Source organism: Balaenoptera ricei, chromosome 2, assembly GCF_028023285.1.
Source record: "Balaenoptera ricei isolate mBalRic1 chromosome 2, mBalRic1.hap2, whole genome shotgun sequence".
NCBI lineage: Eukaryota > Metazoa > Chordata > Mammalia > Artiodactyla > Balaenopteridae > Balaenoptera > Balaenoptera ricei.
Genome location: NC_082640.1, coordinates 137,958,946 through 137,976,114, shown reverse-complemented (window position 1 = coordinate 137,976,114; position 17,169 = coordinate 137,958,946). Strand labels below are relative to the sequence as shown.

Sequence of the window (17,169 nt, the reverse complement as noted above, 5' to 3'; positions counted from 1 at the left end):
GTTGTTAGAGTCCAATGTTCTTATTTAGAGCTGAGAGATTATGTTAAGGTCCTTTCTCCCCTCCCCCCGATACATGCACACCAGGCTGCTCACATGCGGGGTTGCGGGGGGGGGGGGGAGGAGCATCTCAGGAAAGGAAGCAAGAATCAAGTCACACATCTATCACCCAATGGAAAGTGAGCCACTTTATCCACGAAGTAGCTGAAGCAAGAGCGTGTAAGCACCCTTTCATCTACAACAGAGCCTGTGCTTGGATCATGAGAAGTCTGACCCACACCAGAAACTCTCAGTACAGTAGGTATTTAAGAAGGCAAAACGCATGCCCTTCCTCTTCTCTAAATTAGTTCTGTGATGCTGGTGGAATGAAAGTCTTCAGCTTTCAATACACATCACTCTGATATAAATAACCACCTCTGAGGGCCTCACACTTGACTTCCTCAGAGCTCAGGTCTTCACTTCCCCCAATGTGTGGTCAAATACACCTGTTCCTCCAAAAAATAGCACACTGACTTCTTCTAAGTAAGTTATCCTCAGATATTTCCAAGGCAAGGTCCTTTACCTAGGGGATCAGTTGCACGCACATGCAAGATGCTCCATCGCATTTCTCCAAAGACACTAACCTACAAATCCAGATAGGCGATTCTGGAAATCAAAGAAAACCTGCCATACACTGTGATCTTTAATCACTGCCTGTGTGTAGGTATAAATAGTTCAGCTGAAAACATACTTGTTCAGACAAGCCTGTGCACACTGCACATGCGCACACGCATGCACACATAATGCCATGTGTCACAAACAGTAGAAAATTCCATGCTTTCAGGATAGGCACCAGTCAAATCCTTACACTGTGAAGCTGAGAATGCAAGTGGCAAAATGAGTGATTTCAGGCCACTTTTGATTATATTTTTGGAGCTTGGCCAGCAGAGCAGATTCCAAGCAAACCAGCTCAGGTGGTTCACCGTGGAATGTGCAGTTCACCAGCCTGAAACCAAGCTCTTTGTCAAGCTAGGGGGATGTTTCTTCTCCTCATCCCAGCTCAAGCTCCAGCTCTATAACATGTTAACTAAATCCCAAGTAATCAGCCTTCCCAAAAATGTGTAAGGAAAAAGGTTTCAAAGAGGAGGGGCAAACAGAACAAAACCGGCTCACATCACGAGCAGCTGGAAGGTCTGCGAACAACCAGACAAGCCCATGCTGAGCACCACTAGTTAACAGACACGACAAGGAGCCGATGCGCCGTGCCAGGCCAAGGGGGAGAACAGACTGAGCTCAAACACACTTCTCCCCTATGTGACCCTACACCCATCATCCAGCTGGTCAAGAAAATAGTTTCCCTTAAGCGGGCAGCCTTGCTTGAGGAAGTCATGTCGAAAAACAAAAGCTGACCCTGGGGATGTGTGATAAAGTTCAAACTGGACCCCTTTCTATACTGAGGATGGACTCAGAGCACATAACCTATTTGGGGGCATCTACTCAGATTGAGAGGAGCTGGGGCTTTAGGAGGGAAGAAGCAGCTGTGGTTTTCCTGGCCCGAGAACCCAGATTCAGTGTGCATCAGGCTAGCTTGAAGAGTCCAGGGTGGAGTCTTCCTCCTTATTAGACACAAAAGTCCATGAGAACCACACTTTTAAGTTACATAAATACACAGTAAATGAATAACTAGTTATTGACCATTTATATGCATGGCATTTGGGGTGGCAACCACTGATACAGAACATTTGCCCCATTTAAGATCTAACTGAGGCGTAAATTAGGGGAAACTATTCCAAAGTAAAAAAAAAAATTTTTTTTTTAATTTTTGACAGTTTCTTAGCTCTTTGATGTTATCACCTGTCTTGAAATTCAAAAAAAATAAATATTTAAAAATCTAGGCAGCAAATGGTATAATTTTATTCATGCCCTAAGTGTTGGATAATAAATTAACCTCTGTCTCTCACCCTCATAAATTCCAGACTGATTAAAAAGCCTAATGTGAAAATCAAAATGAGTATTAAAAGGAAACATGAGAGAATATTTTACAATCTTGAGATAAGGAAGGACTTTCTAAGCAAGATATAAAACTCAGAAACCATAAAGAAAAAGATTTATAGCATTGACTGAATAAAAATTTTAAACTTTGTGAACTCAAAGTCAATATAAATAAAGACCAGGAAAAAATATTTACAATAGCTGTAACAAAGAATTAACATCCAGAATAAACAGAACACATACAAACCACCTAATAATTAACATACAAGGAATAGTCATAGGAAATTCACAATTAGCCAGTTTGATAATACTACTCATGACCCCAAAATTTCATTCCTAGATATATACACAACAGAAATGTATGCACATGTATTCTAAAAGACATGCACAAGAATGTTCATAGCATCAATATTTGCTAATAGCTGAAAGGTGGAAAGAACCCAAATGTCCATCAATCAATAAATTGTGGTATATTCACATAGTGGAATATAATAAGCAATGTAAATTAATATATTACAGCTAGGAGCAAGTACATGAATGACTCATAATGTTGAATGAAGGAAGCTAGACATAAGAGTGCATTTTGTATGATTCCATTTTATGAAGTTCAAAAACAAGCACAACTAATCTATAGGAGGTATATTACAGGATAGTGATTTCTTTGGGGGAGGTGGGAAAAGGTCTGATAATATTCAATTTCTCGACCTGGGTGGTGGTTACAAGAAGAGCTCAGGCTGTGTTAATTCTTTCAGTAGTACACTTATGACTTGTGTACTTTTCTGTATTTTTATACTACAAGAAAATGCTCCCCCAAATCCAAATGGTCAACAGGCATATGAAAAGATGCACAATAAAACTGGTAAATCAGATAAATGCAATTTTAAATGACACGAATTCTTCTGCATGTAATGTTAGCGATTTTTTTTTTTTAATTGATAATGTTCAGTGTTGATGGGTATTTTGGTGTCTTTGTAAATCAGAACAGAATTTTCGGGGAGAAGCTTTTGTATTATTTACCCCAAATTCAAATGTGCATGCCTTTTGGTCCAGAAATTCTACTTCTAGGAATATATCCTTCACAATATTTATGCATAAGCACACAAATTTGGGTCCAAGTATGTTTGCTGTAATATTGTTTGTGATGCTGAAAAATGGCAAACACCTATGTACCCACAATCAGGAAAGAATGCAGCTGTTAAAGAAAGTGAGGGAAGCCTCTATGTACTAACACAGAAAGAACTCCAGGGTACATTGTTAAGTTAAAAAAAAAAAAAAAAAAAAAGTAAGCCACAGGACAGAACATATTATATGATCTTGTTTATGTATAAATGACCTGAATGTAAACTTTTAAAACAGACAAAATTTAAAACAAGAAAACAAAACTGAAATCTGATGTGGCTCATTTATCTAAATATCTTACAAATCCTATCACAAAAGAAACTTAACTTCTCTCTGGAGATAGAATGCACCGTATAAGAATTCCCTGGAACCGTCTGTCTGTTTCCTGGGACAGATCCTGAGAAGCCTGCACCACGACAGCGAAGAACTGTTTCTTGTTGCACAGACTCCCGGCGGAGCCTCAGTGTCTCAGAAATGCCAGCTCCCACACAGGCCTCAGCAACAGCACATGGACTCTCTCCAGCCCTTTGTGCTTCCCAAGCACTTTTCAATAATTAACTGATCTGCCTAAAGGGCGGGGTGGGTGTGGCTCCCACAGACTCTGCATTCCCGTCAGACGCAGTCCTCTGGAACGCAAAGGCATCCCTTAGCAACGGCTGTTCCTCGGCCCCTGCCCTTCCTCAGCCCCCAAACTCAGGGAGGCGAGGCAGGGCGGGGGGCCTTCAAGGGCAAGTGGGGGGGCCAGAAGGCAACTCTTCTCTGGGAAGAGTTATACTATTCTCTACCCTCCCGGCCCCATCTCCACCTATGGAGGAAGAACATTGCAACACGCAGCAGGAGAAATAACATCTTAGTACTGTCAGTTTCAACTCTGCCATTTTTTGCTCAAGGATCCTACGAACAACAGAAAAATGTATAGATCCTTTCAATTTCTTATTGTACAAATAAATAGCAGGAGCAGTCTCTGTTACCATATTTTCAAACGGCTAGCATCTGGAGCGAAGGTTTCCAGCCTCTGGAATTTAACAAACCATTAAAATTTCACAATTTGGGGGGGAACCCAACAAAGAATTGCTCATTTTTATTTTACCCAAGTACAGACATTTTAAAAAACAACCTGACTCTTGCCACCATAAATGAGTGGGCACCTCAATACCAAAACAATGTGATCATGACAATCTCAGATTTTAAAAGCAGCATTTTAAGTTTAATACATTTAGATCCATGAAAAACACGTATTCCTCATAGACTGGTGAACATTTCCTCACAGAATGGCATCAGTCCCCTTGGAAAGAGTTGACAGAGATTAAATCCTAAATTCCCAACCTGTCTATGCCTGAGAAAGACAAGAAGACAGAGATTAAATCCTAAATTCCCAACCTGTCTATGCCTGAGATTTTAAAAGAAAATACAGATTCCAGGTTCTCACCCCATATTTACCACATCAGCCTCTCAGTTCTTCAAGAATGGGGCCCTGGTATGTGTATTTCCTTAAAAAAAGGTTTTTTTTTTTTAACTATGATAAAATATTCATAATATAAAATTTACCACTTAAACCATTTTTATATGTACAATTTAGTGGCACTAATACAGTCACAGCGTTGTGCCATCATCACTACTATCCATTCCTGAAACATTTTTATCATCCCAAACAGAAACTCTGCAAGGGTTTAAAAATAACTCTCCATTTCTCCCTCCCCCTGCCCCGCCCAGCTCCTGGTAATCTCTATTCTACTTTCCAGGTACCGCATATAAATTGAATCATATGATATTTGTCCTTTTGTTATTTTATTTAGCATAATGTTTTCAAGTTCATTTACGTTATAACATGTATTAGAATTTCATTCCTCTTTATGGCTAAACAATATCCATTGTATGTATAAAGCACATTTTCTTTATCCATTCATCTCTTGGTAAAACAGTTGGGTTGTTTGTACTTTTCGGCTACTGTGAATAATGTTGCTACAAACATTGGTATACAAGTTTCTGGTTCAGTGCCTGCTTTCAGTTATTTTGGGTATATACCAAGGAGTGGAATTGCTGGGTCACATGTAATGCTATGTTTAACTTTTTGAAGAACCATTAAACTGGTTTCCACAACAGCACACCTTTTTACATTCCCGTCAGCAATGCACGAGAGTTCCAATTTTTCTACAATTATGTCAACACTTGTTATTTTGTTTGTTTTTTCATTTTGAGTTTTTGTTTGTTTTTTGTTGTTTTATTTTGTTTTGTTTTGGGTAATAGCCATCCTAAGGGGTGTGGAGTGATATCTCTTTGTGGTTTTGATTTGCATTTTCCTCATGACTAATGATCTTCATGCATCTTTTCATGTGCTTATTGGCCATATGTATATCTTCTTTGGAGAAATGTCTGTTCAAGTCCTTTGCCCATTTTATTTATTTATTTTTTAAATTTTTAAAAAATTTTATTTATTTATTTATTTTTGGCTGCATTGGGTCTTTGTTTCTGTGCGAGGGCTTTCTCTAGTTCGGCAAGCAGGGGCCACTCTTCATTGCGGTGCACGGGCCTCTCACCATTGTGGCCTCTCCTGTTGCGGAGCACAGGCTCCAGACGCGCAGGCTCAGTAATTGTGGCTCACGGGCCTAGTTGCTCCGCGGCATGTGGGATCTTCCCAGACCAGGGCTCGAACCCGTGTCCCCTGCATTGGCAGGCAGATTCTCAACCACTGCGCCACCAGGGAAGCCCCCATTTTATTTTTTTATTTTTTATTTTTTAAAATACAGACACCATTTAATGTGCCCATTTTAAAATTAGGTTTTGTTTTGTTTTTTTGCTGCTGAGTTATAGGAGTTTTTAATATACTCTGAATATTAACTAACTCCTTATCAGACTTGCAAATATTTTTCCCATGCTGTGGGTTGTCTTTTTACTCTCTTCAGAGTGTCCTTCGATGCAATAAAGTTTTTAATTTTGTTGAAGTCCAGTCTGTCTCTTTTTTCTTTTCTTGCCTGTGCTTTTGGTGTCATATCCAAGAAATCATAACCAAGTCCAATGTTATGAAGATTTTCTCCTGTGTTTTCTTCTAAGAGTTTTATAATTTAGCTCTTAAGTTTAGGTCTTTGCTCCTAAACAAAATGGATTTTTGTATATAGTATAAGGAAAGTGTCCAATTTCTTTCTTTTGCATGTGGATATCTAGTTTTCCCAGTACCATTTGTTGAAAAGATTGTCCTTTCCCTATCGCATGGTCTTGGCACCCTTGTCAAAAATCATTTGATCACATATACAAGGGTTTGTTTCTAGGATCTCTATTCTATCCCACTGGTCTATATGTCCATCCTTATGCCAATACCACACTGCTTTGATTACTGTAGCTTTGTAGTAAGTTTCAGAATCAGAAAGTGTGAGACCTCCAACTCTGTTCTTCTTTTGAAACGTTGTTTTGACTATTCCAGGTCCTTTGAGATTCCATATGAATTTTAAAATAGATTTTTCTATTCTGAAAAAAAAAACTGCTGTTGGGATTTTGAAAGAGATTGCATTGAATGTGTAGAGCAATTTGGGTAGTATTTTCCTCTTAACAATATAAAGTCTTCCAGTACATGAACTCAGGATGTCTTTCCATTTATTTAAGTGTTCTTTAATTTCTTTCAGCAATGTTTTGTAATTTTCAATGTTCAAGTATTTAGCCTCCTTGATTAAAAATGTATTCCTGTGTACTATACTCTTTTTGACACCCTGATAAATGGAATGATTGTCTTAATTTCCATTTCAGATTTTTCATTGCTAGTGTATAGAAATATAACTGATTTTTTTGTGTTATTTTGTAACCTGCAACTGCTACATTTTGTTAATTAACTCTAGCTGTGGTGTGTGTGTGTGTGTGTAATCCTTAGGATTTTTTACATAAAAGATTCTGTCATCTGTGAACAGAGATAATTTTACTCTTTTCTTTCCAATTTGGATGCCTTTTTTCCTATTGCCCAATTTCTCTGGCTAGAACTTCCAATATTATGTTGAAGGAAGCAGACACCCTTCTTTTTTTCCTAATCTTAAGAGAAAACCTCTCAGTCTTTCACCATTGATTATGATATTAGCTGAGGATTTTTCATATATGGCCTTTATAATGTTGAGGAAGTTTCCTTCTGTTTCTAGTTTTGTCATTGAGTGTTGAATTTGTCAAATGGTTTTCTGCATCAATTGAAATGATTCTGTGGGTTTTTTTCTTTATTGTATTAATGTGGTATATTATAGTGATTGATTTTTTTAAATTAATTTATTTATTTTGAAATTTTGAATTCTATTTATTTTTTATACAGTAGGTTCTTATTAGTTATGTTTTATACATATTAGTGTATATATGTCAATCCCAATCTCCCAATTCATCCCACCACCAACACACACCCCCACCCCCACCCCCACCCCAGCCACTTCCCCTCTTGGTGTCCATACGTTTGTTCTTATAGTGATTGACTTTTTTTTTTAATTTACTTATTTTATTTTATTTATTTTTGGCTATGTTGGGTCTTCGTTGCTGTGCGTGGGCTTTCTCTAGTTGCAGCGAGCAGGGGCTACTCTTCGTTGCAGTGCGCAGGCTCCTCATTGCGTTGTCTTCTCTTGTTGCAGAGCACGGGCTCTAGGCATGCGGGCTTCAGTAGTTGCGGCTCGCGGACTCAGTAGTTGTGGCTTGCAGGCTCTAGAGAACAGGCTCAGTAGTTGTGGCGCATGGGCTTAGTTGCTCCATGGCATGTGGCATTTTCCCAAACCAGGGCTCAAACCCGTGACCCCCGCATTGGCAGGCGGATTCTTAACCACTGCGCCACCAGGGAAGTCCCTAGTGATTGATTTTTAAATACTGAACTATCCTTGCATTCCATGAGTAAATTCTATTTGGTCATGGTATATAATCCTTTTAATATGAAGCTGAATTTGATTTGCTAGTATTTTTATTTAAATCTATATTCTTAATGGGTCCTGGTCTATAGTTTTCTTTCCTTGTTGTGTCTTTTCCTGGCTTTGGTATCAGGGTAATGCTGGCCTCATAGAATGAGTTAAGAAGTGTTCCCTTCTGTTCAATTTTTGGGAAGATTTTGAGAAAGAGTAGTGTTAATTCTTTAAATTTTTGGTAGAATTCTCCAATAAAACTATCTAGTCCTAGAATGTGTGTTTCTTTTTTTTTTTTTTTTTAATTGAAGTATAGTTGATTTACAATGTTGTGTTAATTTCTGCTGAACAGCAAAGTGATTCAGTTATACACACATACATTCTTTTTCATATTCTTTTCCATTATGGTTTATCACAGGACATTGAATATAGTTCCCAGTGCTATACAGTAGGACTTTGTTGTTTTGGAATGTGTATTTCTAAACCAACTTCTCCCTCTTCCCTGCTCCCATGTTTCTGATATACAGTTGGGTTTGGGACTAACTACCCCAAATACCCGATTTGAACACTCTTGGATATAACTCTTGATAAACTAGTCACATTATATTTTTTAAAAGAGAGAAAAAGCTTTGGGTAAGAAATGTACTCAAGCTACTCAGCTCCGGAAGTGCCCACAGGAGGGAAAGAGAAGGACAGAGGGGTGAGTGAGCCTCTGAGAACAAGGAGAGCATTGACAGCCTCAGGAGGAAACGGGTGCCTGGTGTACAGCTTCCACCCTTCACCTGAGTGCAGCTGTTTCCACCTAGATAGCTTCTCCCCACAGCTGTACCTGGCCTGTAACCACTAGAGTTCTGGGCAACTATTTAGACTGAGAGATGGTGAAGGGAGGAGGTATTATGTACAAAATGCGACTCACAGGAGTCAGATCACCAGGGGTCAGGTCCCTCTCTGAGCTCTAATGGGCCAAGCGGATGGTGCTGAAGCAGGAAGAGGAAGCTTCCTGGCACAAATTGATTAACGTGAGGTTATTCTCACTAAATGTTTTCTTAATCTTGTGCACAAAGATTATGGACAATGGAAAAGTGTCATACAACTTGTAATCAGACAGAAAAGCTATTTTCTGCAGGTCCCTTTGCCTTTTAACCTCAATCTCTCTTCTCCCCACCCCCATCTTTCCTCAGGCACCAGGCTACATTTCCAGTAAAATCTTGCTTGGCCACTTGTGTAGAAAAAGGAGTTAATATTTGAATACTCAACGGACTGGTTCTCCTTGGGAGCAAGTAGCCAAGTAAATATCCAAGCGAGAACAAGGGAAGGAACAAAATGGCACCAAGCCCAAATGAGAAGTGCCTCAGTCACCCTGCAACACCCTGGATGCGCCCAGAGAACAACATCCTCTCTCCAGGTGAGTCATGGCCTCCACACCCAGCAGGGTGTAGACACACTGCACTGAAATAAAATAGTAAGACTAAGTCAAGCAGGTAAAACACTCCCTTGCTATCAATTTGATAAAATGCTCAACCCTGCTTCAAGAATGGAAGACAGAAGGAGCGTTTTCAACAATACCAGGTTTTATATAATCCCACTAAAACTAGGGATCTGCAGTAAGGCTTGAAAATGTGTAGTCCCACAGATATTTCCATCTATAAACACAAAAGTGCATGGAAGCTCTGAAAAAAGGTTTTGTTTTGTTTTAAGGGGGAGGGGAACTTCTATAGTACTCTAGACCTTGAATAGATGATAAAAGACAATTTGGAAGATCTGAGTTTCCTCTTCGAAATCCAAGATGTAAATGCACACTTAAACTATTCCTATTTCTACTTTTTTCCCCCCTTTTACCTCATACCCTTGAAATAGAGAAGAGAAAGTGATAATAGCATCCCAGCTATGCAGAACTGGCTCAAGAGACCAAAGGCCTAAAAGAGATTGTAACGTTAGCAAGAAAGCCTGTGATTAAAAGTCACTTAAGACCTAATGCTCAAATATTCTAAGCTACTATTACATCAGAAACATTATTTCTCAAGATGAAAGGACTAGTGAAAAACATTATGGGCCTGCAAAGGTGTAAACTTACCTACAAGGCTGAAGTAGCCTAAGCTCTGATCTTGATGAGCATAGAAGTTCCTCTGCCCTTTTTTATAGGTAGAAAACATCCCAGATAAACTTGCATCAGGTCATTTTATCACTATCATGATGATTATTGTCAATAAACACTTATTAGGCATCCAGTTGCCAGCACTAACCTGACCAGACCAATTTCAACTTCTTTGAATCATTACTTGGTGAACATATCCAAGGGCATTTCTTCATCACTGTTCTGGACTTACACTCTTTGCAATTTCTATATAGATATGTGCTGCTTTTGACACAAGCTTTCGTTGTAAGTAGGCACTAAAATACAGGCTTATAATTAGCTCTCTAGGGAGGCAAAAGTGTGTGGTAGAGCAGAGCTCAGCAGGAGAGAAGTCAAGGCAGGTATTGAAGAAACACGGCACGGAAGACGCGTAATACAAAGGTTATTTGAAGCGTGGGCAATACCACTAAAGTAGGGGAAGAAAACAGAGTCCTATCACTGCAGACTTTTCTAGTTATTATTTCCACACATATTAGCACGTGGTTCTGAAAGTGTACTTGTGCTTTATCCAACCCCATCCAATCTTGGAAACCTACAGTGGGCTGGAATGTAAGACACATAATCCTGGACAGACCACAGCTCCATGTGGGCAGCGTTGTGTCTAATCAAGCCCATGTCTCCAGTCCTGGGGCCAACACCTTTCCCCATGATGGGCTCTTAGTTCCTGTTTCTTTTTTTTTTTTTTCTTTTTCTTTCCTTTCCTTCTTTCCTTCCTCCCTTCCTTCCTTCTTTCCTCCCTCCCTCCCTTCCTCCCTCCCTCTTCCTTCTTGAAGTGTGTATTTTATTCATCCCTTGGCATCTTGAAATTGTCATCTCCCCCCACTACCCCACCATTGATTTCAAGGTGACAAAGGAACTGGTGATATGTCAGAACTGTTTTACCTGTTAAATACATCACAAACCATAGCTGCCAAATCATCTATTGAAGAAAATGTAGGTCACATCATTCACTGTCTGGTGATCACTCTTCTCCAGGTAGATGGTTCGGTGCCGTCATCACGACAGGAAGCAGTCCTGTGCAGGTGCTAAGTCGTCCCCCCTCAGACTCTCCCCTGGGAACGCTCTTTCAGCCCAGGAGGCATTTTGATGGGTATCTCTCCTCCGTGCTCAGTGCCGTTACCAGGCGTCAGATACTTGAACATCAACCCCCAGTTCTTTCGAACCATGGCAGTACCAACCCAGTGCCCATGATGATGGGATCCCCTCTGGTTACGGCTCATGAGATCATTTCTTTAAGAACTGCTCTTTGGAGACGTCTGCCTTAAACGATGGGGTTCCCAAATGTGCAGTTCTCCTCAATAGCAAGGTTGTAATCGGTACCCTTCCCATCTTTGTAGGTGCTGGTGCTGGTCACTATCATCCAGCCTCGCTCGCCCCATGGTTCGCCCCATGAATCCCGGACAAGTCAATGCTCCATCCCATCGCTGACACCCCACCCGGCCACGGAAATGATGTGGTTTATGTAGGCCTTGTCATGGTATTCAGCATAGATGCCTCCAGTGTAGTTAGACATCTTTTCTGTTGCCATCGTACCGCCCCTGATGGGACCGTTTGTGTAGATTTCCGCCATCACCTTTTCCCTCCCGGAGACGGAGCCATAGTCGCCAACTTTCCAAAGGGTGTAGTTCTGGATGACACGGCGCTCTTTGAATTCGGTGCATGTTCCGCACTGGTTAAACTTGTCACACTCTTGGTCCTTGGTCTGGTCGTTGCTGCGGGTCTCGTCGGGGATGCGGCGCGGGCGGGCGTGCTCCCACCCCTGCAGGTGGTCGCCCGCCTCCCAGGAGCCGGCGTTGCCGCCGTCGATGACGTGCTGCGCTGAAGGCCGCACCCCCTTGCGCTTGTTGGGGCTCCGGTCGGCCGTGGCGCTGGTGCCGCCGCCCTGGGGGATGTGCTGGCTCCTGGTGACCCTGGCGTAGTTGACCCCATCCGCGTTGCGCCAGTCCCAGCTCTTGGGCAGATCCGATGGGGACAGGTGCTCATGAGGCCGGGGGTATGTCTTGCGCCCCAACTGGGTGAGCTGGTTCCCGCGCAGGGGCCGGCAGCCCGGGCGGAAGTGGAAGCCGGCCTGCGCCGCTCCACCAGCAGCAAGAGCTGCAAGAGCAGCGGCGGCGGCCTGAACGACGCCATGGCTCCCGCGCCGGTGCGATCGGACCCCCAGTTCTTGTTTCTTGAATCTCATCCTTCCAGACCTCCCCAGGTGTTACTTTCTTAGCCATTTGACATCTAAATCTAAGACTAGAAGTGAACTCTAAACCCTCATGTCTCTAAATTTCAAGCGCGCTGCCGTGGTACATAGAACCAGCCTCGATGCAGGAGTAGAAAGGATGCTCGTCGACTTCGGCTGTGCCTGGTCTAAGCTTGGCTTAACCTCAGATAGAGTTCTGGCTGCCTTATTTCCAAAAGGTTCCTGCCTTTCCTGAGAACTCAGAGAGGTAACATCCACACCAGGACTTAGGCACTGGGCCCTACCACCGTCCACCCTTTGTAACTGTTTTTCTCATTTTGTACCAACTCTTCTTGCTGCTCTCCTTCATGTATTTGGAAATTGTCTCTCGCCAGTTTCACTCAGATGACCTACTAAACTGTTTTCTCTGCTCAGGTTATTAAAATAGAAGTTACAGTGGACTTGAGTCTTGGTTAAGCTTTAAGTTTGTTGCCATCCGTTCCAGTCTACGCTGGTCTAAGCGATGAACACAGATGTGCCCCTGGAGTACCTAAAGGCTATGCCGAGAAAATAATATGCTCTCCAGGAGCATGTCTTCTTCCCCTAAAATGCATGAGGTTGTGTCTGCACCAAAGATAGAGCAAGGTTTTCAGGGCACGGATCTGATGGGGAGGATGACATTTGTAAAACTGCCTTTAGCACAAACTCACAATTCCATCCAGTTCTCCTCACACCTTGTTTCCTCGTAAAATTAGGCAAATATTAATAGCTGCAGAATTTTGGTAATTACACAGTGTTTCATACTGCATCGTATAACAGTATGATTTCCGAGTTAGCCTGAGTACACTATTGTATTCCCTGCAGAACCCCAGAGCATAAGGGAACATCCGTATGATTTCCAAATGTCAAACAAGTGACAATTTGCCTGGCTCTGCTCTGGAAAGGCTCTTTTGTAAAATCAGTAAATAAACTAGAAAGTATAGAATTCTATATTTACTACAGTAAAGTATAGAATATACTATACCTTAGTATAGTATACTATAGAATTTTGGTAACTATAGAATACACAAAGATAAAATTCAAAAGCTGCTAAAACCTGCTCAGAGGATGTTAAAGTACAGAAAAACAAGTCAACGGCTTTTGTACAATGAAGAAATCGCTGCGTTCGTTACTGATTCCCTCTTCCCAAAAAAAAGCCGCATTTCTAAGTTCAGTGTTAGGAGAGAAAATACTCATCTCTGCCTGTCATTCCCAGAAGTAGTGCTGGAGAAAATATAACCACCCAGGCGTGTCATTACTACACTGAGACGGGTACACCCACAGGTGAAGCGGATCCCCAGCCGGGTGTAAGAGGTAATGAGCAGAGCTCTAGTTTGTAGGGAAGCATAAATCACAGAACTGTTGTACTTCAGAAACTGCTACATTGTAACCAAAGAGCTGATAATTATGTCAATGAACATTCTACCTTCTCTTTACTATACTCATCTGTTTGCTTACAAAACTGAAATTTATAGACGTTCTTCCCAAAGGCCATATATTTCTGAAAAATGCAGAAAGTTTCACTAAAAAGAAAATACTAGTTTGAAGAAAGCATTTTATTTTCATAATGTTTTTGTTAACATGTGTTCATTCATTATCTTTATATGAAATGGGTTATTCAGTTAATTATTTTTATAAAATTAAAATACAGTATATAAGAGGGAAATTGCAGTAAAGAAAGCAAAACTACAAATTGTGGTAAAAGTAGCTGGTGGTGATGGTAAATTTTAGCCCCCTTTCAGCCAACCTTTATCAGGCACCCTATGTGCCAAACAAACACCATGCCAGATGCTTTAGGAATACAGGAAGGCAGTATGACAAATGGTCTATGCCCTCAAGGCATTTTTAGTTTAATTGGAAAGAGCAGTGGTATGTAGATATAGATATAAAAATCAACAATTCTAGGACATGAGCTGTGCAATGGTTAAAAGTACAGACCTGGAACCAGGTCGCCTCAGTTTGAATCCCAGCTCTACCACTCAAGGCCAGGATTAGAGTGAGACACTCACCTTGGGCACAAAATTTACAAGGGTGCCAAAAACTTGGTGATCAAGATAAATAATATTTTAATGCAATATTTAAAAAAATCAAAATTAATACAAAAAACTCGATGCACAAAATAGCAAAAGTTTAAATACAGACAGGCACAAAATGCACAAATAGCAAAAGTTTAAATACAGACAGGCTCCAACAATCCTGTGTCAAGTCATACTGGAGCCCAAAGCAAAAGAAAAAAATGTGTGTTCCTACATAGATGTTTCATTGTATTTTTTAACTGTTATTTTTTTTCTGGAACATTGATGTGGTTGAGGAAATATTGAAAATGAAAAAGTAGGTGTATTAAAAATCACATTCAGTTTCAATATTTTATTTTTACTCAAAATAGAATTTATTCTAATTTTACTTTCCTGGCTTTCAAGGAAGCAAACTCATCACTTACTAGCTTTGTAAACCTGAGTGAGTTTCTTAACCTCTCTGTGTCTTAGTTTTGTCCTCTGTAAAAATGGTAGGGCAAACGGTGCCACCTCACAGGGTTGTTGTGAAGGTTAAAAGAGTTATTATGTTCTAAGCACTTAGAACAGCACCCTGTCCAAATTCTCTCCAAGGTCCACCTTTGTTAGCACTGTATCTTTATTATATAGACAACGAAAGTTTTAGAAGATCAGAGATAAGAGATCAGCTCTAGCCGAGATGATTGGTCACTCATTATCTGATATATCACCGCACAGGAACATATGCTCCATGGGGGCTTGCTCACCACCTTATACTCGGGTCTACGATAGGTCAAGCCCACGACAGGCACTTGATACATATTGTTTCATTGGACGGATGACAATCAGAAAGTTCTTCACAAAGAAGATGGAATTTGAGTTGGTTGACCTTCATTAAATGATAGGAATAAAATTGCAGATGATGAGGGAAGGTATGATGATATTAAGTGTGCTGAGTTTGAGTTACTCGCAATATATGCAATTGGAAATATCCATCAGTCATATGGAAATGTGAGGTTAGCACCTGGAAGAAAGAACCAAAGTGTAAATTGGGGCATGATTCACATGGTTGTGATAGGAGCATCACATAAGTAGATGCCCTCTCTAGAGGAACAGGTGTGTACAGAGCATAGCAAAGAGCAAAGGGCCAAGATGTGGAGACAATGACTGGATAAGTCTGACGAGGAGCTAGGGAAGACATCTTAGCATTCAGGATGACTCTCAAGAAGTAGGAGCCTCCAAATTGTATAACATCTCCCTGACTCCTAAGACATCTCTGAAATAAGTGAAAATGATCTGGATTAGCTCCTTAAAGGTGCTCGCTAAAAATTATTTTGTGTCTTCCAAAAGCTGATGAAAGTTCAAATGAAACATTTAGCAGTTAATAGCGTAGGGAATTCCCTGGCCGTCCACTGGTTAGGACTCCGTGCTCTCACTGCTGGGGGCCTGGGTTCAATCCCTGGTTGGGGAATTAAAATTGAGCCCCCCCCAAAAAAGCAGTTAATAGAGTATTATTAACATCATATATTTACTTCTAACTACATTCCAGAAAACATATTTACAAGCCATTTATTAGCTCATGGGGGATAAGCTGGCATGATATACACTGCTGGTCACCTGACTAAACCTATCCCTTCCTCTCTTGAGAAAACCCAGATTTGGTCCCCATGGCCAGGTGCCACGGAAAGGGCACCATGAGTCAAGCCCTGAGGCGGTGTTCTCGATTCAATTCTAGCCAATGAGACATGAGAGAAAATCTGCTGGGTGGGGGCATATTTCTGGGAGAAATTCTCTTGCTAATAAGGAGTGACAGGCAAGAAGTAACCATTCCTTCCCTCTGACTCTGGAAATCCTGCTGGGATTTGGTGCTTAGAAGTGCTTCAGCTGTCTTGGGACCATAAAGGAGGAGCCGATGCCTAGAGGGTGGCAGAGAGTAAAGTTCGATAGAACCTAGGTCTCCCATGATGTCACCGAGCCACTGGATTAACCAATTCTAGAACCAACCCATCTCTGGCCTTTTAAATGAAACAATAAATACCCCTATTGTTTAAGTCCATTTGCATCAGAGTTTCTGTGACTCAAAGTCAATCATGGTTATGGGTTTAAGAAGACCTGACCTTCCCTCATCTAGTGATTCATCAATTTTATCAGAATCCAGCTTTCATATGTGTGGAATGAATTAGACCTGTAAATTCCCAAAATGTGGATCCTTTGCTTCTTGGAATCAGCATCTATAATGAATAAAAAATTTTAGCATATGCTTGTTTTAAATGTATCAGTAAATTACTAGGCTCACACACCAGCAGAGATACCTCACCTAAGCTGCCTTGCCACCCAAGATTGGAGACTATAATAATTAAGTGGACTCTATTCAGAGAAGCAGCTGGAACAAGGGGCTCAGTAAGATGCTTGATTGTGGATTACATGCTCTTTCATTTGTTACACAAATATTTGTTTCCAGCTGGAGTAGAAGTCCCATATTAATTAGAGCTAGAATTGCTGACTTGATTTACAGAATGTAGACAAGAAACACTCCTCATTCCTTACTCTAAAAAGTTAGAGGGGTAAAGGAGGGAGTGACATTATTCATACCAGAATAGCTTAGAGATGGGGTTGCATCACTTATGAAACTTTAAGGAATCACAGAAGATAGTGACACCAAATACAAAGCCAATTAACCCTTCTATTTGGCAGCTGATAGCATTTCAGCACTTCCGTTTTCTTTCTCCCCTCATTAATTTTAAATGCTATTGACAAGACTTTTCTTTAACCTGTTAATTTGTTTTTATTCCCCTCCCACCCCATGAAATGACTCCTCTCTCCCTTCTACCATTTGAGCAAAGAACAGGTTTCTGTGCTTCCTTGTCTCAAAGGATGTTTGCGGCAGAGCATAAAGCACAAGTT

General features: G+C 40.9%; 1 pseudogene; it reads right to left on the bottom strand.

The window, feature by feature from the left end:
- Nucleotides 1-11,329: 11,329 nt before the first annotated feature.
- Nucleotides 11,330-12,198, bottom strand: LOC132360617 (cathepsin Z-like; annotated as a pseudogene).
- Nucleotides 12,199-17,169: the final 4,971 nt, after the last annotated feature.